The 25,086-nt window shown below is 38.1% G+C and overlaps 1 protein-coding gene across 4 annotated transcripts in view; it reads right to left on the bottom strand.

The window, feature by feature from the left end:
* Nucleotides 1–25,086, bottom strand: part of LOC106869924 (CTD small phosphatase-like protein 3) — an 81,789-nt gene that overhangs the window by 46,476 nt on the left and 10,227 nt on the right. The window contains exons 1-2 of one of the 4 annotated variants that reach the window (XM_089365919.1): nucleotides 23,016–23,054; nucleotides 18,242–18,296 (exon numbers count right to left, since the gene is read on the bottom strand). The gene's annotated coding sequence lies outside the window, so the exon portion shown is untranslated. Of the gene's footprint in view, nucleotides 1–18,241; nucleotides 18,399–21,346; nucleotides 21,366–23,015; nucleotides 23,055–25,086 lie in introns of those variants that run through there. The other 3 variants (XM_089365920.1, XM_089365918.1, XM_089365917.1) reach the window with 3 other exon arrangements.

Below are 25,086 nucleotides of genomic sequence, written 5' to 3'. Positions count from 1 at the left end.
TATCTATATATATAAAAATGAGAATGTGTGTCTGTCTGTCTGTGTGAATCCCTAAAACTCGAGAACTACGCAACCAATTTCATTCAAATTTTACAGATGCCTTACTTAGGGTTCCAGTTGTGTTTTAGTCAAAAAAAATTTTAACTTCTTGCAGAGTTCGAGCCCACGGCAACATAATATCTCCTCCACTATTTAAGTATTACGTGTCAAAAGTGAAACAAAAACACTCATGTCAAATACTTTCACTTTAAAAATGAAACTATTCTACTAACTGAAACAATCACATTTCGATACTGTAATGACAGATACTTTCAGAGAGAGAGAGAGAGAGAGAGAAAGAGAGATGTATATGTATACATATAGATGTATATGTACACGTTATTCCACTAACTGAAACAATCACATTTCGATACTGTAATGACAGATACTTTCAGAGAGAGAGAAAGAGAGAGAAAGAGATGTATATGTATACATATACATGTATATGTACACGTATATGCATATATATATAGATATAGATCTATATGCATATATGTATATGTATACATATGTGTAGATGTATATATATATATATATATATATAGATGTACATGTAATATGTACACATTTATACATATATATACATGCATACAGATATCTATACATATATACACCCATCACACACAAACACACACATTAGTCATTTGTTTTCTTATCCAAAACTACGTCAAAAGTACTGAACGGATCTTTATGAAATTTGAAGATTATATTCTATGTATAACGGGCATAACTCCCATGAAAATTCATATATTTTTGATGTTGATGAAATTTTAACCCGAACATAACAGATGAGCATTATTTGTAATTCAACGGTACAACAATGTAAGACTACCCTTTCAGATATACTTACATTGTGATTTCTGCAATGCGGTGCATAAATTGTCAAGTAAATGAGACGCATCTTTGCCTCCACTGATTCACTTGCAAAGTGTTGAGTAAAATTATTTCGTTGCAGACCTCCTTTGGGTCTTTTTATTATCACTGCGACACACATAATCCCCAGTTGGTAACATTGATTTCAAGGCCCTCCTAGATGAGAGACTGGCATTCCACTTAATGTCTATGTTCCATGCTGGCATGGATTGGAGAGTTATTAATGTAGAAATATGGTATCGTAGCTACTAACAGTTGAGGGTTGCGTAGTCTAGACGGCGTTTTTAGATTTCATTATTCTCTTTAACCCGGGCAAAGCCGGGTATTTCTGCTAGTAGATATATATATATGTATGTGTGTGTATATGTTTGTGTCTGTGTTTGTCCCCCCAACATCGCTTGACAACCGATGCTGGTGTGCTTACGTCCCCGTAACTTAGCGGTTCGGCAAAAGAGACCGATAGAGTAAGTACTAGGCTTCCAAAGAATAAGTCCTGAGGTCGATTTGCTCGACTAAAGGTGGTGCTCCAGCATGGCCACAGTCAAATGACTGAAACAAGTAAAAGAGTAAAAGAGAGAGTAAAAGAGTATATGCATACACATACATATATTTTGATATGCATGTGTGTGTGTGTGTGTGTGTGTGTGTGTGTGCGTGTGTGTGCAAGCATGTATCCAAGAGAAAATGACAGGTGTAGTAATGATATAATTGTGTGAAATAATGAAACAGAAGCAGCAGAGACCAACAGAGAGAGAGAGGGAGAAAGGTGGGGTAGTAGAAAAAAAGATAAAGGGAGAGGGAAAGTGGGAGGTGGGGGTTTGTTTCATCGGTAGCCTAATCCCGATTTAATAAGAGATTTTCCAACAGTTTAGCCATCAAGGAGATATAACCATGTATTGTTGCCATTACAACCAGCTTGTAATGGCAACATTGGAAGTCTGTCTGCCTATTTACCTTTCATCTCTGCATGCAAGCACATACACATTCAAACACACAGAAAATGATTCACACACACACAATGAACAAATATGGGAGCCTCTGAAGTGACACAACTTGCAAGAAAAGGCAACAAAATCCTCTTTAAATCACAATCTGTTGTTTTAACAAGAAACGTTATGCAATATAGTCCCTAATATACCAAAAACAAGAAGAATAAGAAAAAAATCAGGATAATCGTGGTTAGCATAGTCTTGATCTACTCAAACAAAAGCTTACATGAAGCTCAACTCAATAATACACACACATGCATGTTTAGATAGATGTAAGAGTGCTGGGCTCACAATCAAAAGGTAGTAAGTTCGATTCCTGGAATAGGCTGTGTGTGCGTATTCTTGAGCAAGACACTATTTCCTGTTGCTCCAGTTCACTCAGCTGTAGAAATGAGTTGCAATGTTACTAGTGCCAAGCTGTATCAGTCTTCGTCTTTCCCTTGGATAACATCAGTAGTGTGTAGATGGGAGGCTGGTATGCATGGGCGACTGCTGGTCTTCTATAAACAACCTTGCCCGGACTTATGCCTCGGAAGGGAACTTTCTAGGTGCAATCCCATAGTCATTCATGACCAAAGGGGATCTTTATCTTTTATCTACACACACACAGAGTTAATGACCACTTTTCCATGTTTACATGGGTTGGACTGAATTTGTTGAAGCAAATTTTCTGCATGTTGATGCTCTTCCTGATGCCAACCCCCATCTGTTTTTCCAAGGGAGGTAATATTTACTCCATGACCAGATGTGTTCTCTCAGAATATTGGAAACTGCTTGCATGATAGTGACACTTGTTTACAACTATCATGTAACGATATCAAAGCAACATGAGACAGTAACACACACACACACACACACACACACACACACACATATATATATATATATATATATATATATATATATATATATATATATATATATATATATATGATGGGCTTCTTCTCATTTCCAGCGGCACTGGCAACGATCTCGTTCGAATGTCCTTACACATGCCACAGGCACAAGTGCCAGGAAGGAGACGCTGGGCACAGGTGCCATCACGATTTCGCTTTCACTTGCCCCAAGAGGTCTTCACAAGCAGAGTTTCGTGTCCCAAGAAGGAGACCATCATCATTGTTTAATGCTCACCTTCGATGCTGGCATGGGTTGGACAGTATTGTTTTTATTAGACAATGCAACAAGTTGCCCAGTGAACTTCAATGAGTTTTCTGTTAATATACAAGTAGAAAACTCCAAGAATGCGACTCCCCTGCTCTGACCAACGGATCAAGGTGTTATAGCTAACTGCAAGGAATATTTGCAATTGAGGATAAAATGCTATCTGCATGTACCATACTTCTTTTTTTTTATATTTGGTGAGCAGTCATGGTCACACAGTTCTCTTATCCTTGTCTCCATGGATAATATAGAAAGCGACATCTGGAATGAGAGAAAACTGCACCAAAGATGTGCTCGTACTTCTATTTATCAACTCTGAAAGGATGACAGGATTTGAACTCAGAATATAGAGTGCTGGAGTAAATATTGCACAGTAGGCTATTCAATACACCAAGGATTCTGCCATTGAATTCTGACACACCTATATTTATACTGATTCAATGCAATTTAAGCCATCAGTCAATCCAGCACCCTTGCTTCTAACATAGGCACAATGCCAGGAATTTGAGGGTAGGAGAACACTCAGTTATATCAACCCCGGTATTTACTGCACTGGTGCTTTATTTCATGGACTCCAAGGTTGACCTCAGCTGTAACTGTACTCAGAAGGACCATAACTAATAACTGCAAGGTATTTTGTCCAATGCTCTAAAAAATCTGCTAGTCCACAACTGTTTTGATAATTCCTAACACAGGTATAAGGCCATGGGTTTGAGGGGAGGGGCATGTCATTAAATTAACCCTGATACTTCATTGGTACTTTATTTTTTTAACTCTAGAAGATGAAATGCAATGTTGATCACAGAAGGAATTGAACTCAGAATGTAAAGAATCATAACTCAATAATGCATAACATTTTATTCTTCACTCTAGATATTTTACATAACTTGATTGACTGTTTATAAATTACTGGTACCCATTTTACTAAGGCACACCTCTATTCCATTGTGAAACTGTTAGAAATAGTGGTTTCAAATTTTGGCACAAGGCCAGCAGTTTCAAGGGAGGGCATAAGTCGATTACATTGACCACAGTGCTCAACTGGTACTTATTTTTATCAACCCCAAAAGAATGAAAAGCAAAGTCAACCTAGGCAGAATTTGAACTCAAAACACAAATACAAGCTAAATGCTGCTAAGCATTCTGCCCAGCATGCTAATGATTCTGCCAGTTTGCCACCTTCAAACTGATAGAAATATTAACCAAATGTCCCTTAAATCACACACTTCAATCTTAGTAAAACAGGTACACATTTCATTAGATGGTCCCGGATACATATGTTTCCTTGGATGGTCCTGACCAGAGAATCTTTGATCAGATCATAAGTCTACCTGACCAGGACTGACCTGGGACTAAACAACAACAGGAATCTTGGAGATGTTAAAGGCAAAGCTGACTCTAACAAAATTTGGAAGGCATTAATTAGTGTGGTATCCAGCTTTTCTGATACTCCATTAATCCTTACAACAAGCAACTAGAGCTAATGAGAGGGCCTCTATATGGTTACTTGACCAACTAGAAATAGCAGTCTCAACCTCCTTCAACTCTTACATTACAATCTTCACTCTTTTGATACCAATCCACCCGAGACTGTCCCTGGTTTGTGATACAAACTTCCTGTCTTTAAGTGACCTAAATTAAAACATTCCACCAAAATTTCATGTCAATTTTGGTTCCAAACAACAGTATAGTAATGACAAAGTTATTTTACTGAATTAATTATTTTCAAGATTAATGAAACAATGTATTTCAACAGAAATATGGTAACAAAAGGGTTAAACAAGAAAGGGTACATTGGATAGTGTTGTTCTGGGTGCACTGTTTGAATGAGACAGAGTGGTCATGTTAAGAATGTCTCTGATCATAGGTTTGCAAATTCAAAGCTGACCTGGGACTACACTACAGCTACCACCACTACCACTATCACCGTCACCTTCACCACCACCACCACCATACAACTTGCCAGCATTTCAAAATAAGAAAAACCAGTGGCTTTGTAGCAATCACCATCGAAATAATACGATGAGGATTCTGATTGACCAGTGGAGTTGTCAGGGGCGACGCCAACAATGAAGGACTCCCTATCTAGCAGCAAGGCCAAGAAACTTTAAATAGACAGGCAAATACTGATATTGATGAAGGATGATGATGATGATGATGATGATGATGACTGCTGTGGTAGTGATGAGACAAAATAAGAAAGAAAGAAAAACGCCTGACACAAAAAGAGAATGAACTACACACACACACACACACACACACACACAAACACACACATATATATATATATATAGAGAGAGAGAGAGAGGGGGGGACAGACAGACAGAAAGAGAAAGAGACAGAAAGAGAAAGAGAGAGTTTAGTGTGTGTATAAGTGTGCGTATATATACACACACACACACATAAACACACAAGAGGGTATTGAGACAGACAGACAAACAAAAAAAATATGACAATGAACTAAGTCAGGTAGACAAAAGACAAAAACACTGGCTGATAAACAGAAATATATTAAAGAATGGAGAGGGACAGACAGACAGACACACACGAGGGAGGATAGAGAGATGTATATAATGGAAAAGAAGGAAGAGACTCAGAGAGAAATAGAATGAGGAGAGAGAGGGGTGGGGGCAGACAGATAAGAATAAGAAGAGGAGAAAGACAGAGACAGGCAGATAAGAAGAAAGAGAAGTGACAGAAATAAAGTCGGGTTAGAGAGAGGGAAATAGGAAAAAAGAGGAAAGACAGTCAGATAAAAAGAAGAAAAAAAGGACAGACAGAGAAGTAGGAAGAACAAAGAGAAAGACTAAGAAATCAAAAGAAACAAAGACAGATAGAGAAAGCAAATGAGATAGACAAAGGGATGGAGGGATATGTATGTGTGTGTGTCTGTGTAAAGTGAGAGAGAGAGGGAGACGGAGACAGACAGAAACAAATATATATATATATATATATACACACACACACACACACACACACACACACACACACACATATATATATACACACACATAGAGGCTAGATGCACACATACAAAGCAAATGACATAAGGTGTGTGTGTGTGTGTATATATATGTATGAGAGAGAGAGAGAAAGACAGACAGACAAACAGAGACAGCGATAGACAAATAGATAGAAACATACATCTATATATACATATATATATACACACACACAGACACATACAGAGGCAAGATGCACACATACAAAGCAAATGACGAGGTGTGTGTGTGTGTGTGTGTGAGAGGGAGTGAGACAGCGACAGACAGACAAATAGATAGAAACAAACATACATATATCTATATCTATCTATATATATATATATATATATATATATACGCACACACACATACAGAGGCTAGATGCACACATACAAAGCAAATGACGAGATGTGTGTGTGTGTCTGTGTGTGTATGAGAGGGAGAGAGACAGCGACAGACAGACAAATAGATAGATAGAAACAAACATACATACATACATCTATATGTGCACACACATACAGAGAGGCTAGATGCATACATACAAAGAAAGCGTTTAATCAATAGAGATGTCAGGCAAGTGATGCACCAACTGCGGCAATAATAGTGGGAATGCAGGGTGGAATTTTGCAGTGTCTGTGCAGTTAGTACATTTACTGATGTTTATGGCAGCAGCCTATCAATTTACTACTAGTGTTACTACTACTACTACTACTACCACAACTTCTGCCTTTACTATTGCTCCTAATTCTAGGAGTATTCACCATCCATCATCTATATCAACTACTACTACTACTACTACTGTTGCTGCTGCAACACCAGTCAACATGAACATCAATACCACCGCCACAATTATTTAAAGCGAGTCCCACCCCACTACTAACATCAACCAACATGTGCCCCTCCACCACCACCACCACATGTTCCTAACTGTTAAAGAGTAACATCTCCCACCGCCGCCACCACCATCATCAAAGACCAACATCACTACCACTACCACTCAGTTCTATCACCATGGTAAAGAACCATAACAAATACAAACCTTAGGAGAACAACTGCCATCGCACAACCATCATCACTATTCATACCACCACCACCACAACCACCACCACCACCACCACCATAATTGCCCCCTCTAATATCACCAACAACAAACAGAGAGCGGAGCCAAGCCAATAAGAGAAGCTTTGTGGTCGTATCACCTGCTAGAAATAGCAGCCAGATTTTCCTTAAATCGTGCTCAATCAACCAGCCTTAAAAATTAAGAAAGGACGCATTTGGATAATGTTGTCTGAGATATCCTGCAAGAGGCTAAGTGAGACGGTTCGGAAAAGACAGGAACGCCTCTGGCCAGAGCTGACCTGGGGCTAAACAGATCAAACACCACCACCACCACCACCACCACCACCACTACTACTACTACTACCACCATCACAACTTAATACTAGCCCCAACATCACCCCAACCCACACTAGTCATATAGATATATTAAAAGAACCCAGTACCACCACCATCGCAACTGCCGCCACCAATGGTATCGGCCTCATCACCAACACTTAAAAAAGACCCTCCCATTTCTGCTATCTTTATTGTTGCTATAATGGGAAACCACCAGCATCATCATCATCATCATCATCACCACCACCACCACCACCAATAACAATACCATCACTACTATTTTAACCTACCTAAAATTAAACCATCATCACCATTTCTTCTCTCGCCATCGCCTCTACCACCAGTACCGTTATACCGTCATCGTTATCATGACCACTGCTACCACCGCCATCACCGCCATCTGTCTGTGCACTGAGTCTCTTACATCACTCACCCAATTGTTGATATTAGATGAAACCTGTGCCACTACCTCATAGACACACACACACACACACACACACACATACACACTGACAACAACCACAACATTATCATTGTAGTGGTGGTCATCATTATCATCATTCTTAATGTTTCATCAAGTTAAAGAGAAACAATTATTAACAATCTCTCTCTTTCCCTCCCTCTCTCCGTCTCTCTCTTTCTTATAACATCACCATTGAAACTGTCACCTCTTACAGCACACTACGACCACCACCATCATCATCATCATCAGTAGCACCACATCCCTCAACTACTATTGCTGCTGTGGCCACAAGCATCATCACCATCATCATCATGATTGCTTCCATTAACAAAAAAAGAAAGTAAAAGAGCTTAATACTAACCCCCACCATCAACAGAGACTGCCATCAACACCAACCCCATCACTATTAGTAGCAGTACTACCACCATCACCACTACCACAGCTATCACCATCACAGCTACCACCATCACCACTACCACAGCTACCACCACCACCACTACCACAGCTATCACCATCACCACTACCACAGCTATCACCATCACCACTACCACAGCTACCACCACCACCACTACCACAGCTATCACCATCACCACTACCACAGCTATCACCATCACCATCACCACTACCACAGTTACCACCATCACCACTACCACCACTACCACAGCTACCACCATCACCACTACCACAGCTACCACCATCACCACTACCACATCTACCACCACCACCACTACCACAGCTACCACCATCACCACTACCACAGCTACCACCATCACCACTACCACAGCTACCACCATCACCACTACCACATCTACCACCACCACCACTACCACAGCTACCACCATCACCACTACCACAGCTACCACCATCACCACTACCACAGCTACCACCATCACCACTACCACAGCTATCACCACCACCACTACCACAGCTACCACCATCACCACTACCACAGCTATCACCACCACCACTACCACAGCTACCACCATCACCACTACCACAGCTACCACCATCACCACTACCACAGCTACCACCATCACCACTACCACAGCTATCACCACCACCACTACCACAGCTACCACCATCACCACCACCACTCTAATGTTGATAGCAACATCACTACGAGCAGCAGCAGCAGCGTAGACTACCAGAAGGTGTCCACATAGAAAGAGGTAAAAAGCTGAAATCTATTTACAATATGATCAATGATGACAGAAACTGTCAGCGAAAAACTGTTGTTAATGAGGAAACTGGAGAAACACATATGGCTGGCTATGTGGCTGAGAGGGGGAGGGAGAGAGGGAGGGAGGGACCCCAACCCTCACTGGATAGACAGAACAGAGGTGACTGGAGAGACAAGAGGTAAAACGTGGAGTAATTTACAAAAAGAATCAATGAGAGAGACAGAGACAGAGACAGAGAGAGAGAGAGAGAGAGAGAGAGCGAGATGGGAGAGCAAGAAAGAGATGAGTGAGGGAGAGACAGAGATAGGAATGAACAACACAGAAAGTGGAGGGAGCAAAGGAAAGAGAGAGGGAGAGGATGAGATGTGGGAAAGTAGAGAGAGGGAGAGACAGACAGAGGGGGCAAGGAAGATATAGGAGAGATAGGGAAGAACAGGGAAAATTAAGGGAGCATAGGAAAGAGAAAAGGAGAGAGGATGAAATATGAGAGAGGGAGAGAGCGCCACCAAATTAAAGAAGTAAAGCAATCCTTCCCAAGTTAAAAGAATCTCAGGATTTGTTATTGTTTTTGTTGTAGTTTAGCCCCCCCCCCCCCCAGCTTCGACCAGATGGACCTATAATCTAAGATGTTAAAAGTCTGTGACTACCATGAGTTTTGGGGGTGGGGGAGAGCATGCGACCACTTAACACTACACTAACTGTATCCTTAGCAACATGGACGGGGGGGGGGAGAGGGAGGGAGGGAGGTTTGGTTGCTGTTTCTAGCATGTCGAGCAACAACACAGAACAGAAGCAAGGAAGAAAGAACTTTTTTTTTAGTACCAAGAACGAACGGTAAGTGCACAAGGACTTGTTCAGGTGCAAGTGCGCTGAGAAAAATAATGAATCTTTAAATTCTACCAATTCAGAAGCATGCATCATCATCATCATCATCATCATTTTATGTCTACTTTCCATGCTGATGTAGTTTAGACAGGTCAGCATGGTTCATGTTGTTTTCTTATTCAGATTTACAGTCTCCATCAGCATTAGACAGGTCAGGAGATGTCTCACCCAAATATACCATTTTTTCGGCATAGTTTCTATTAGGAAGATGTTCTTTCTAATACCAACAACTACTCCACAGAGTGTACTGAGTACATTTTATTGGTGTCAGTAACAGAAACGTTGTCAGGAAAAGTACTAGAAAGGTTGTCGTATGCTAAGGCCTTCTCAACCCTACACAGTCTTGTGGAACCTAATAAGGAACTGCAATGCAGTTGCTCCATCTGTTAGCAACAATAGCTAAATCTTGCTTAAGTCACACATCACTGTCTTAGAAAAAGCCCATATGTAGTCCTGAATTCCCTGCATATAGAAAAGAAACAGGGTAGTCATGGCTGGCATGTCTTTCACCGTGCTGTTCGATAAGGGCTATCTGCATGGTGGCTAAACAGTTTTGGAGCCTCTACACAGTCACACCAACTGCTAGAATCCACAGCCAAATTTCATTTAACTTACACATGCTATACTGTCTAAAGAAGGAAAGGACACATTGGATAATGCTGTCCCAGATATACATAAAGATGGATGGTTGCAGCTGGAACTTACTCGAGGTTAAACAATAAACCAATAAGAGTAGCCTCTATGAGATTGATTCATTTGATAGGAAAACAGCTTAATCTTTCTTAAATCATTCACTTTACCATCTTAAAAAAGAGGATATATAATGTACCAAATTTACACAGTACCAGACAATCAGATGTTGTTATACCCTGCTGGTCACACTGCACTTCCTTGCATTGTTGTAGCTTTCAAATGATGCCACCACCACCACCATCACCACCCAGTTAAATGGGCAGGCCAACATCCCCTCCTGAATGGAATACTAGTCCATTGTAGGGTTACCCATTTAAGCCAAGTGAACTGGAGGAATGCGAAACAAACTGTTTTGCTCAAGAACCTAATGCATCACAATCTTGCAATCATGAGGACAACACCCTAACCACTAAGCCATGTACCTTCACATGTATAAATTTAATATAAAATATCAAGGCTGTGTAGTTAGAGTCATCAACAATTATTGGGATTGGTGGGATCAGAGTTGAAATTGGTAAAACTGCACCAACTCACAACTGACTAAATATTGGTTTCAAATTTTGGCAGTAGACAGCAGCTTTTGAGGGGCAGGGGAAGTCAATTACATTGATCCCAATACTTGACATCGACCCTGAAAGAATGAAAGGCAAAGTCAAACTCAACGGAATTTGAGCTCAGAACATAAAGACAGATGAAATGCTGTTAAGCATTCTGTACAGTGTGCTCATAGTTCTACCAGTTTGCTGACCCCCAACTGACAAAATATAAAATGTAATGATACAATGTATCAAAATTTCTAATTCCACAGGTTCTAATTTGAAAACAATCAAATCAGATTTAAAGACTTCTTTCGAAGAAGGTTTAGAAGAAGTAAATGTATTTCTAACATGATTTTAGTAAATTTTCAATTGGGATTTTTATTTAACAGATACAATGTTTCTTTAATAAATCTTGTATAAATTTTATTTCAATGAATGTAAATTTTATACTGAAACAATGTGTTAATTTCAAAAAGGAAGGTTATGTATCTAATTCAGTTTATTTCTTTTAAATTAGTCATTTGTTAAGTTTCACTGGGTGCATTTCATTTATGAACTGGTCAACAAAGTTTCTTACATGCCATTTTTATAGTCTATTATTTTTATATCTTTTTAATTTAAAGCATTTTGATAAAGGCTATAAAGTAAAGGCCCATTTTTTTCAATCCATAAGTTTTGTCTTAGAAGTTCTTTCATAAATAATATCAAAAGAAGCCACACTGGCATACCACATAAGCCCAAATTTTAAACAGATCAGAAAGGTAAGTAACCTGTTGATTTGCATTAGTTATGTATTACATGATTTGTCTAAATACAAATAGAAGAAATAGAGTTGTAGTCAAAGGACCATAAATTGGTACCATAAATTGAAGAGTTAGAGATGGAGTCAACAATTTTCTAATACCAATTCAACAACCTTACAAAACATCAAGATAAAAATTAATGGGTAGCATTATACCCTAGCGTACCAATTCAACAACCTTACAAAATATCAAGATAAAAATTAATGGGTAGCATTATACCCTAGCGTATGATATCTACATACAAAAAGTGGAAGTGGTATTAAATCTGAGAATGCACTGTAGTTGAATAAATATGACAGTCCTAGTTAGTTATATAACAGGAAAGTTCAGGGAAGAGTTTGATAATTAAATTTGCCCTATGCATGTGCTGCATTTTGAACCTGTTAGATTGTGTGTAACTGCTTCTAATTTATGTAGATTTTTTTTTTTTTGTTGATCTTATGCTTTTCTCATAATTTGTCTTTAGTTACTAACATAACATGCTAGTAGTGACAAGAATATGAACTACCAACCCCTTAGCTGCTTGTCTGGTGCCAATAAACTCAATTATCTGCAGTTCTGCCAATTCTATTAAGAGTGATTCAACAAACTGAGGATTATCAGAAACATACTAACTATGCTTGTCTCATACCCAGTAAACTCATTTATTTGCAAATCTCTCAATATTAAGAGCTTCACCAAACTTGGAATGGAGTAAAGCTGTTCCATACAAGTATGCAATTGTGCAAGACATCTTCACAATATATAGAAAGTGATGCAAAAATCTACAATCATCTGAAGTGAAATGTTACATAAAAAGAATTGATAGAGCTCCATACAAGTTCCCTTATACATGAGGGTACTGAAGAATTCCAGGTTTTAAGGGTGTTGCGAAAGGCCTGACTAGAGGCCCAACCTTCTGAGTTCTTAAAAAACTGAAGGACTGCTACAATAAGTGTGTGAATCTGAGAGGGGAATATGTTGATTAAAATCATAAATGATTCTCCTGTATTTTCTTTTACCCAAAGCCAGGAACTTTTCAGAACCCCTCATAAGTATTTAGTTTCATATATCTATAATCTGAGTTCAAATATTTCTAATCTGGAGACAATGTAAAGTAGTGAGGACTCTTTCAAGTTGCATAGGATAAGACACTCTTTTCTAGTGGTGGTGCCACATTAAAATTCACTCAATTTACTCCATAAAGAAGTTGGCAATACAAAGATTATCTAACTATAGAAAACATACCAAAAATCGAACATACAAGCAAGATGTGGTCCTCCGGCCCATCTAGGAGGGCAAAAATTCCAAATAAGAACTGAATTACAACATCAAGACCCATCCAACTCAAACCAACATAGAAGAGCAGATATAAAATGACGATAAAAATGAAAATAAACACAATAGGCACAGGCGTAGCTGTGTGGTAAGAAGCTTACTTCGCAAACACATGGTTCTAGGTTCCGTCCCATTGCATGGCACCTTTGGCAAGTGTCTTCTATAGCTGTATGCTGACAAAAGCCTTGTGAGTGGATTTAGTAGATGGAAACTGAAAGAAGACTGTCGTGTGTGTGTGTGCACATGCCTTTGTGTTTGTCCCTTCCACCACAACTTGACAACTGGTGTTGGTGTGTTTATGTCCCCGTAACTTAGTGGTTCAGCAAAAGAGACTGATAGAATAAGTACCAGGCATAAAAACAAAAAAAATAAGTACGAGAGTCAATTTGTTAGACTAAAAAAATCCTTCAAGGTGGTGCTCCAGCATGACCACAGTCCAGTGACTGAAACAAGTAAAAAATAAAAGATAAAATAATAATGCTAGAAAGAAAGATGATGATTATGATTATGATAAACTTCTTATTTTACCAATGTGTAGTTCCATAAACCACCAGTATCAATAAGGTTTTGTTTCTAAAGTAACAGAAACGAAGCTAAGTTAAATCACAATAGATCAAACTATTTTCCTTACCATTAACTATTTTCAGATATTATCAACAATTATAATGACTCTAGAACTTATTTTATCGACACTAGAAGGATGAAAGGTAAAGTGGACCTGGGAAGAATTTGAACTCGGGACATATAGCAATGTAACCAGATACTGCAAAGTATTCATATCTCATCACCAACCACTTTATTTAGCTTCTAGTCAGGACTGTAAGTCAGTTTCTCTGAACCAGTCGCTCTATCTCCTTCTGCCTGTAGCATACAACAACACTGTTATTGACATTTTGTGGCCATTATGTAATTGAAAATTCAAACCTTGCAACATCCCAATTACTGTCTACAACATCTTAGGGCAGTGGTTCCCATCTTTTTCACTACTATGGATCCTTATTTAAATGAATCTTCTGAGACCACAGGCTTTTGAAGGATCTATCAATATATCAGTTCTTATTAACAACAAAAGCATTTTCCAAATTTCATCTCGACATTGAAAGATATACATAACTGAGTGTAACCTTTTGAAATTTGGAACACAGATCACAGACCCCTAGTAAAACCTTTTTGAACCCTTGTTGTCAATGGACCTTAGGCTGAGAACTGCTGCCCTAAGGTGTTACAGTAACACAATTGGAAACTGCTATAACATGTACCATGGAAATGCTGCTGTAAATAAGTATCTTGAGGCAGTGCTGTAAAAAGGTACCATGAGTGCTCTAAATAGGTAGCATGAGACACTGCTGTAAATATGTACTGTGAGACACTTCTGTAAATAGGTATCATAAGACACTACACTAAAAAGGCACTGTGAGTGCTCTAAGTAGATACTGTGAGTGCTTTAAATAAGTACTGTGAGTGCCTTAAATAGGTACCATGAGACACTGCTGTCAAAAGATACCATGGGTGTTCTAAGTAGGTACCATGAGCCACTGCTGTAAAAAGGTACCATGAGTGCTATAAATAGGTACCATGAAACACTGCTATAAATAGGTACTATGAGACATTGCTGTAAATAGGTATCACAAGACACTGTTAAATAGGTACTATGAGACACTGCTGTAAAAAGGTACCATGGGTGTTCTAAATAGGTATCATGAGCCACTGCTGTAAAAAGGTACCATGAGTGCTATAAATAGGTACTATGAGACACTGCTGTAAAAAGGTACCATGGTACCAAGTTCACTGTTGTAAGCAAATGGAAATTGTACAATTAATGAATTAATTAATTGGCAAGGGTTTTGACAGCTGATATGCTGAGTTTAAATTCTTTTGTAGGCTTCAAGAGGAATAGAAACAATAAAATGCATCTTCCAGAAGTTGTGTCCCAGCAATTTAACATTTTGCAGCATCAGTATTTCACTATTTGAAATATCGCAGACAGATATTATCCAAAATCCAATGGAACATTTGAAAGTAAACATTGCTTTTAATACAATAGTTTTCAAACAGAATTAACAAGCAGAAGTTAAAACTGAAACAGGAGCATTATCACAATATGAAGAGAAAAAAGAAAATTTTAAACTTTTTTTTTTTTTTGTCTATTTTAAATTAAAATCTCATTTTAATTGTGTTTCGTCTGAGATTCTGGTAACTGAATGGGAAATCATATAATGCCATGATATGGTTTTTCTGCTCACAATCAAACATTCCTTCTTTACTACACAATTTTACTATTACTAACAATACTTGTACACAGGCTAACATGGAAACAAAGGTATCACATGACCACAGCTACATATGCAGCTGACAACATAATCACATAACAAGTCAACAAGGGAGCCTCTATGCAGTCTACTGATCAGCTAGAAATAGCACCTAAATGTCTCTTAAAGCACACCCTATCATCTTCAAAAAAATGAAAGACATTAAATAATGTATTCCTTGATACACTATGTCGGGAACACAATAAAAAGAAAAAGGATGGTAACAGCTGAAAAGCTTTTTACCATAAATCTGCTGAATCAGGGTTGATCCGAGACAAACAGGTAAAATATTAAACTAATACACTGAAATAGATGTTAAGCATAAAGGCAGTGCTCCAGCATGGCCATAGTCTAATGACTGAAACAAGTAAAAGAATAAAAGAATATATTCCAGGAAGCAGTTGGTTACAAGGATTACACATTGGCATTGTCTCTCTTCATTCACATTTTACATTGATAACCCCCCCACCCCTTCAATGCTACCAAATTATCTCCCCCTCTTCCCTGAATCACTTCCTGTTGATTTGCCCGCATCATCATGTCTCTTGCTCTCTCCCCATGCACTACATATTTCCACTCACAGCCTTGCAACCTACCCACCCACACACCATCTTTCATTCTCTCTATCATATTGCTCCTCATCCTCCTGTAACTGCCAATTGATATGCATTATTGACTATCCCCCCGCCACCATTCACCGATTTTCAACCCTTCTACCTCAATGGATTTCATCTCATCTATGCAAGCATCAAAAAGTGGGCATGAAAACGGTAACGACTGATGATGACAAACACACACACACATACGTGCACATTATCACCATCATCATCACCATTTAACATCCATTTCCCATGCTGGCATGCACCTCTAGTTATAGAATATCACACACACATACACACAGTGTGAATACAAGACATTAATAAAGAATGAAATATACAAAGGAGTTATTCTGAAAGTTATTTGCAGATATGGAAACAGGTATAGCTGTGCAGCAAAGAAGTTCTCTTTGCAAATCTTGTGGCTCCAGATTCAGCCACACTAACAAAATGCCTCAGGCACATATCTTCTGTTACAGCCTTGAACTCACCAATACTTTTGGAGATGAATTCAAAAGATAGAAACTGTGAGGTAGCTTGATATGTGTATACATACATATATATATATATATATATATATACACACACACACACACAACGTATTGGTGTGGGTGCTGGCGTCACATAAAAAGCACTGGTGCTGGTACCATATAAAAAGCACCCAGTACACTCTGTAAAGTGGCTGGCATTAGGAAGAGCATCCAACCATAGAAACCAAGTCAAAACAGACTATGGAACCTGGTGCAGCCCCTGGCTTTGTCAGTTCCTGTCAAGCTGTCCAACCCACACCAGCAGGGAAAACAGACATATGATGATGATGATGCTATATCATCTTTATTTAACAATCACTTTTCCATGCTCACATGGTTTGGACAGAATTTGTTGAGCTTCATTTTCCATAACTGGAGCATTTCCTTTTACTAGCCCTCACCTGTTTCCAAGTAAGGTAATATTTCTCTATGACCAAATGATATGTCTCAGAAAATTGGAATTAGAGGACATTGCTTGCATGCTGCATGACAGTAACACTTATTTACAACTATTACACAATGTCAAAGCAAAGAGACAATAACACACACAATAGGCTTCTTTCAACTTCCATCTTCTAAATCTACTCACAACGCTTTGGTAGGCCTGGGGTTATAGTAAAAGACACAAACTCAAGGTACCATGCAATGGGACTGAACCTGGAACCATACAGCTGGGATGCAAACTTCTTACCACATGGCCATGCGCTAGTTTAGTTATATTCTTATATCATATCTACAATTGCCTCCACAATGCAAATGTTCACTAAACTTCATCACAGAAATTAGGCTTTCAAAAAACAGAGAACTTTTTTGATGAGGCTTAGCAAAAACTTGCTTTACTGAAACAACTGAGGCCACGCTGAAAAATATGAATAGACCCTTTTAGAAACTACTCTGTTGTTGCTTGCTTGGCATGACGGAGCTGGGGTCATCTCAGGTTAGTGATCCCAGAGACTTCATCATGTAAAGAGCTGACCATGTCTACCAGCACTCTCCATTGCTGGTGGTCCTGTGCCAACCCCTCTACATCCTCAGAGGTGACGTTGAGCCTCTGGAGATCTTCGCCAATCACGACAAGCCATTTGGTGCAGGACTTGCCATGAGGCTTCTTCCAGCCAGCTGTTGCTGCATCGAATGAGAATAAAGCCCTCATAGGATGATCTAGAGGGGGATGGAGGACAAAGGAAATTATGAGCTAAAATGTGTGTGTGTGTGTGTGTGTGTGTGTGCGTGCGTGCATTTGTGTGCACACAGTTACATGTGTGCCTGTGTTTGTTTTAATAATCTATACTAGCAAAAGATGTAAGCATCAATCAATAGGAAGACCCAAAATAATTAGGGTTGCTCAAGGGAAGTCTCCCTCCTGCAATATTTGCATTCTACACTGAGTGGCTGACAGTCCCTTTGACATTTCTCAGAACCAGACATGCTGGGAACCAAGGGAGATCCCACTTAGCAACAAAACAAACATAAAAATAAATTCTTACTTTTCTGTGAGGAATCTAAAACGTTCGGAGTTATCTTCTGGGCAGGATAAACAAACTAAAAGCAAACAAAAACACAAGACATTAGCTAGTTCTGATAACCTTTGTTTCTTTACAGTTAGTTTATCTACATTCTCACTGTTTTCTTCTTCTTCTACTACTACTACTACTACTACTACTACTACTATTATTTTTATTATCATTAACTTCTACCAAGGTCAACTTTGCCTTTCATCCTTTCAACGACATAGGGTGATAAATGCCTGGTCTGGGAATCGAACCCACGATCTCGCAATCACGAGTGCAACACCCTAACCACTAAGCCATATATACACACATATACATATCATCATCATCATCATCATCATCATCATTTAACATCCATTGACAGGCTTTCACCACAATTTCCATCTACGAAATCCACTCGCAAGGCTATGGTCAGCCCAGGACTGTAGTGGAAAACACTAACTCAAGGTGCCACACAGTGGGACTAAAACTGAAACCATATATGGTTGGGAAGTAAACTTCTTAACCATAGAGCCATGCCTGCATGCATGTAGATTTTCAGCTTTACCAGGCCACCAATAGTCCAATGCTTTATGAAAAGCTTCTATGAATATCCAAAGCAAGTATATTTATATGTACACATGCACCTATTTTACTTCTGCTTAATGTGTGTGGGGGTGGGGGTGGGGAGTAGGAGGAGGTGTTCTGAATGAAGAGAGGTACAATGTTACAAAGCAAACACTTTTGTGTGAAGTAGGAGTGGTGTCCATTTTTCAATGGAGACTTACTCAGGCAAAATGAATAGAATAGGTCAGATGAATAGAATAGGTCAGAAGAATAGCACACACATAACCAGGCAGGTGACAGTGTTTGAATCTGTTCTTTTGATGTTTCTCACCCATCTACACACGCCCCATTCTTTCTGTGTTGGTATCTGTCTGTCAATCTGTCTCACACAACACATCAATTGTATAGAAGTAAAATAGAAGTACACACATAGTTTATAGACATTATACACATACATACATACATCATCATTTAAGTCCTCTTTCTATGCTGGCATGGGTTGGACGATTTGACAGGAGCTGTCAAGTTAGAAGACTGTGCGAAGCTCCCTTAGGCAAGTGTCTTCTACTATAGTCTCAGGTCAATCAGAGCCTTGGGAGTGAATTTGGTTGACAGAAACTGAAAAAAGACCATTGTGTGTTGTGTGTTAGTCCCCCACCACCACTTGACAACCAGTGCTGGTGTATTTATGCCTCCATAACTTAGTGGTTCAGCAAAAAGAGACTGATAGAATAAGTACCAGGCTTTGAAAAAATAAGTACTGGAGTCAATAAATTCAACTAAAAATTCTTCAAGGCAGGTGTCCCAGCATGGTCGCAGTCTAATGACTGAAACAGGTAAAAGATAAAAGATATATATATATATGTATATATATATATATATACACTTACATACATAGATAGTGACAGATACATGCACAGACAGACACAAACACATATGCACAGACAAACATACAAGCAGATAATGTGTGATGATGTCATATTTAAAACAAGTAAAGACTAAGTTGGAAACTTCTCGTTAATTATCTACTTAACAACTTGCCAAGAAGGTCAGAATGAATGTCACACCTATCCCAAATTTCACTCCATCTCCAACCCCAACTCACTACCCTACTTCAGAAGTAGAATTACAACTGTTTACATTGTATGGAATTTTTGTTTTCTATTTTAATTCCATTTACATCTGCTATGAATTAGAAAAACTCTTAAGTTGATCCTAGTACTTGACTGGTACTTTTATGCGGTTGTCTCTGGAAGAATGAAAGGCAAAGTTGACCTTGTTCAGATTTCTATTCACAATGTAAAAAAGCTTGTAAATAACCTGCATTTTGTACAACAGGAATAAAGATCGGCTAATGCACAAAAGAAACAGAAAGCAGTATCATTGTTACATTGAACACAGAAGTAAAAAGATGACATACTACTCCTTTTGTAGTAGGAGTACACAGGGTAGCATAGGCAAATAGTAATCACAATTTACTGGTCAAAATCACCAAGCCCCAGCAAAAGAGTAACTGAAATGCATCCATAGGGGTGGCATCCATGGTTACGTAATCAGCAAATGAAAGTTTCACTATGACTCAAGTTCCCAATTCGAATTCATAATAATGGAATTGGATGGCGACTGAGTCATGAGAATCTTCAAAAGCAATAAGAGAGAGAGAGAGAGAGAGAGAGGTTAAAAAATTTACTTTTATCATCACGAGATCCCAAGTTCAATTACCCTGTGTGGCACTTTGAGCAAGTGGCTTTTATCAAAGCCTGGGGATCAACCAAAGCTTTATCAACAAAACTGAGAAACCATATCACACCCTTTGACAGGCTGATTCTGCCTGAAGATTATGTTAACGATATGAGTATCTGTGGAATATTCAGCCACTTATGCTATAATTCGATGAACAACTGGAATACTCATTGTCCAAATCTTCTATCTTTTACTCGTTTCAGTCATTGGATTGCAGCCATGTTGGGGCACTTTCAAGGCTTTTAGTCAAACAGATGGATCCCAGTAATTATTTTTGAAGTTTGGTACTTACTCTATCAGTCTCTATTGACAAACCACTAAGTTACAGGGATATAAACAAAGCAATAATTGTTATGAAATGGGAAGAGCATGATCATACACACAGAAATACATACGATGGGCTTCCACAGTTTCCATCAACCAAATTCACTAACAAGGCATTGGCTGGCCTGGCACCATAGTAGAAGACACTTGCTCAAGGTCCCATGCAGTGGGACTGAACCTGAAACGGTACGGTTGCAAAGCAAGCTTCTTAATCACATAGCCGTGCTTGCACTTATTTAATGTTCTTACTTCTTTTTTCATTTATGATGTAAAAGCAGAGATAAGAACTAAATAAATAATACAAATTGATACACAAGATTTATATAGAACCTATCTTAAAACAGCAGGATTAAATAGTAAAGTAGTTGTTATTGTTAAGCGGATCCTAATCAAGTCTGATTGAGCAGCTGGCATAAGAGATATCATTCAGAAAAAAACACTATCAATAATAAACTAATGAAGCAGTACCTGCAATAGTCAGTGTGGACCTGTGAATCACTTGGCTAAATATCCCTCAACCACCTCTCTCTAATCTGTAAAAAAAAATGGATCTAAACATTAGATGAACTTCTCGGCTTAATAAGCCAAACTGTTGGGCACAGCTTGATGAAATGATGACATTTGATTCTCACTGGCATCCTATTATGTGTGTGTTGGTAGGGCCTGTAAGATTGCTGCCAAAAGTTTGATCAGTTCTGTTCAATCATAGTTTACCTAGGGTTAAAAACAATAAAAATTTACCCCTCACTAAATGCTTTGCTTTCTTACTTGTCATTGTCATTGGCTAGATGTTTGCTTTTTTTTTTTTCTTTTGGCCTTTTTTCTATCTTATCTCTTCTACCTCTTTTGTTAAATGTCTTCCATAATTTGCTAACTTGAACTGACCCAGTGAATTTCCTGCTGTGATTCACACCACCCATCTTGTTTTATCATTTAATCAGGAAGAAAGGCAATGTCCATAACACTTTACTATGGCAAAAGACGGAGCAAAGTCTCACCAAACTGGAAACCAAGCTTAAATGCTTGCAAATGAGTGAACTTCATTAAAGGCACCCAAGAGTCAGGTGCAGTGTTAAACTGAGCACAAGGTTAACTCTTTAGCATCTAAAAAACCCCTTTCAGTCATGAATGACCATGGGATTGCACCTAGAAAGTTCCCCTCTGAGGCACAAGTCTGGGCAAGATTGTTTATGGAAAACTAGCAGTAATTCATGCATACAGCCTCCCTTCTCCACACCATTAATGTTATCCAAGATAAATGCAAAGACTGATGTAGCTTGGCACCAGTGATGTCACAGCTCATTTCTGCAGATGAGTGAACTGGAGCAACATGAAATAAAATGTCTGGCTCAAGAACACAACACACACTCCAGTCCTGGAAATGAACACACTATCTCATGATTGTGAGCCCAACACTCTTAACTACTGAGCTATGTGCCTTAAACTGACCATATCCAACCCAAATATTCTACCTGTTTTATGTTTAAACCAATCACATCAACCCAACAATCTCATTCTAAAAGTAAATGACAATCATCAAAATCTTGAAGCTACAAGATAATACATGATTAATTCAAAACAATGTGAATAAAATAAGTATGACATTTGACAAAATTATCTAAATGTTAAAGGGTTAAATCTACCATCCAAGAAGGCCTCAGCAAGATCTGAACTGAAAATGCAGAATGATGCTTTAACAATTCTATCAGTCAAACAGCCCTAAACTAGTATACTTATTTTTCAACTCCAGACGAACGAAAGGAAAACCTGACATTAATAGGATTAGAACTCAGAATGCAAGGACCTATAATAAATACTGCACGACATTTCATATGATACTCTAATGTCACAATACATTATATGTAGTTCTTCATTTTGAAGGATGTATCACTAATGATTCTGTAATAAAACTGACCATCGGCTTTTCAAACTCCGTCAAAGCTCCCTGCTGGCTTAGTGACTAATGCAAGTACATCTACATAAGCAATATATAGGCAATAATTTTCTTATTCAATCAAAACGATTAGTCTCAAAAAAGCTGGTTTATAAATTTCTATTTAGTCACAATGATTAATAAAAACAAAGTTTGTTATTAACTAATCAAACGCACAATTATCATAGTGAAAGCAAGACATACCTGCAATATTGGTCTTACAAACAGTTTGTCAGACCATCCTGTCTATGTCAGGCTGTGTGTTCTTAAGTTTAACAAAAGTACTTATTTAAATAAGGTATGCTAGACAAATACTTCTGCACTATTTATATCTACTTATTCTGCACATTTTCTGCACTATTTATAAACACTTTGGGTTTGTTTGTGTTTGTGTGTAACACACATACACACATCTAAATATATCCATCTATCTATCTATATACTCAGAGATATATAGTCTCACACACACAGATATACACACACACACAGTGCCATGTTGAACCAGTGAACTCTACACAGTTTTTCTCTGTTATTTTTCATTCTCCCCATTTATTTCCTCTAGTTCCTTCCTTTCTGCCGAAGAGCGTTGGCTCAAAAAGTAAAAGACTTTGCTATTTTTCCCAAGTGTTAAACTAATACACCTGCTTGTTGTTCCAACACCTGGCTTTGTCTTTTGTCTTTCTATAAATTTGAACTATATATATATACGTATATACACATACATATATACATACATATATATATATACATACATACATATATATACATATATACAAACATACATGCATATATATATACATACACACATACATATGTACATACATACATATATACATATATATATATATATATATATATATATACACACACACACACATACATATAGTCACATATACACATGAATATTCTCTATATATATATGCATGCATGGAAGATGGACGTCAAATGATGGTGAGGTTCTCTCAGTTTCCATCTTCCAAATCCCCTCAGGGATATAGTACAAGACATTTGCTCAAGGAGCCACAAAGTGAGACTGAACCTGAAACCATGCGGTTGGAAAGCAAACTTAACCACACAGCTGTACCTGTACCTACATATTTTATAAAATACACTCACCATTACCATACAATGCTCAATACTCACATTATACTAATGAAGTTTAAGAGGACTAATGTATAATCCTTGCAATGAAGATAGTAAGTAGCTAAGAAAACCAAACAATATTTTTGTTAATGCAATAGTTAATAAGATTATAATTTTTTAGACAATGAGGATGTAAATGATAAAATATTTAATATCTGAAGATGACGTTAAGATTGGTTTCATTTCAGATTGTTGTTACTGGTCATCTGTTGAATAATCTCAGTTTAGAAATAATGGCTCCTCATCTGGTACTATGTACATATCCAGGAATAAGGTACCTGAAGACAAGTATGAGACATCTGATTTTATAAAATATATACTGTGTATGAACAGGACAAGTTCACTTAGCAGTCATAAGTTTCTGGGGTGCAATTGTATTGAGTGGCAGCTTGGGCAAGTGTTTTTTGCTTTTTTTTACCCAAGACTTAGGTTTAGAAATAGAGTGGCAACCCATAAGAAGGATTCATCACCATCACCACCATTTCGCGTTTGTTCTCCATACTGGCATGGGTTGGACAGTTCAACAGGAGCTGACAATCCAGAGAGTTGCACCAGGCTCCAATCTCTGCTCTGACATGATTTCTACAGCTGAATGACCTTTCCAATGCCAATCACTTTACAGGGTACTCTGGTTGCTTTTTACATGGCACCAGCACTAGTGAGGTCAACAAGTATCCCAACCTTATAACACATTATCTTACTAATTCTGTCAAATCAACATCAGATGACAAAACATAATGTTGATATAAACATTAACCCTTTAGCGTTCAGATTAATTTGTCAAAAGTAATCCTTATTTATTCACATTTAAAAAAATTTATCTGATATTATTTTGTAGCTTCAAGATAGGAAAGATGTAATTGCTTATTTTTAGAATGACATTGCAGGGTAGGTGAGAGAGGGTAGGGTTCTGGCCAGTTTGAGCATAAAACGTGTAGAATATTTGGGCCGGATACAGCCGGTTTAAACACTAAAGCGTTAAAAAAGACTTTACATCACTAAAAGTGAAATAAATTGCCTAAAAAATTTATAATCACATTAGCAATAATTCATCTCAGATATTTATGCATTTAATATAATAGTTTTCAATATTACCAACCAGAACACTAAAATGTTACACAAAGTTGTTTCT

The sequence above is a fragment of the Octopus bimaculoides genome, chromosome 18 (genome assembly GCF_046866305.1).
Source record: "Octopus bimaculoides isolate indiv1 chromosome 18, ASM4686630v1, whole genome shotgun sequence".
Taxonomy (NCBI): Eukaryota; Metazoa; Mollusca; class Cephalopoda; order Octopoda; family Octopodidae; genus Octopus; species Octopus bimaculoides.
The sequence above is the reverse complement of the archived record's forward strand: the minus strand, read 5'-3'. Positions and strand labels throughout refer to the sequence as shown.